The sequence below is a fragment of the Bison bison genome, unplaced genomic scaffold, assembly GCF_000754665.1.
Source record: "Bison bison bison isolate TAMUID 2011002044 unplaced genomic scaffold, Bison_UMD1.0 scf7180017864229, whole genome shotgun sequence".
In the NCBI taxonomy this organism is placed as follows: Eukaryota; Metazoa; Chordata; class Mammalia; order Artiodactyla; family Bovidae; genus Bison; species Bison bison.
In genome coordinates, this window is record NW_011494801.1 from 2,225,821 (window position 1) to 2,226,782 (window position 962).

Consider the following 962-nt stretch of genomic DNA (forward strand, 5'->3'; position numbering starts at 1 on the left):
CCCCTACCCACCTCCCCCAACACCCCCTGCCACAGGCCTAACCACTGTACCCCAACCTGCCTGGCACATGCCTAACTACCTCACCATAAGCCACCCCGCCATATGCTTAACTGTTTTGAACCAACATGCCCAACCACTTGTTCGCCCTCACCACATGAAACTGCCCCTCCACATGCATATTCAGCCTGCCCAACAAGTACCACTGCAAGCAAACTGTCTCACTCCAAGCCGACCTGCTACAGGTCTACTTTATTTACCTTACTGCCTGAGCACACGCCTGTCTGCCTTGTCTCAACTCGGCCCTCCACATGCCTAGCCCCTTATCGCAACCCACCCCTTAAAATGTGTACCTGCCTTGCCTCAGTGTACCCCTTGACACATATACCTGCCTTGCTGGTAACCGCCCTGCCATACACCTACCCGCCTCTTGCCAAATCACTCCAACTCATGCCAGCCGCCTCTTCCAATCCTGCCACATATCTAACAGCCTCACCCCAACCCATCCCACCACACTCCGACATGCCTCATCCCAACCTGCTCCACTACCCATTTACCCGCCACGCCCCAACCTGCCCTATGACATGACTTCATGCCTCATTCCAACCATCCCCCCACACATGTGCCCATCTGTCTTCAACCTGAGCTGCTACACACCTACTTGCCCATCCCTATCCCACACCACCACATGCCTACACCGGCCACCCTAATTTGCCTCACAATAAGCTTATCCACCTTGTCCTTGAACTGAACTGACTGAATGAAACTGACAACTACAACAACAGAGGGGAAAAAAGGAAAAAAAATCCAGAAGCAACTGAGTTCAGTTCAGTTCAGTCGCTCAGTCGTGTCTGACTCTTTGTGACCCCATGAATCGCAGCACCCCAGACCTCTCTGTCCATCACCAAATCCCGGAGTTCACTCAGACTCACATCCATTGAGTCAGTGATGCCATCCAGCCATCT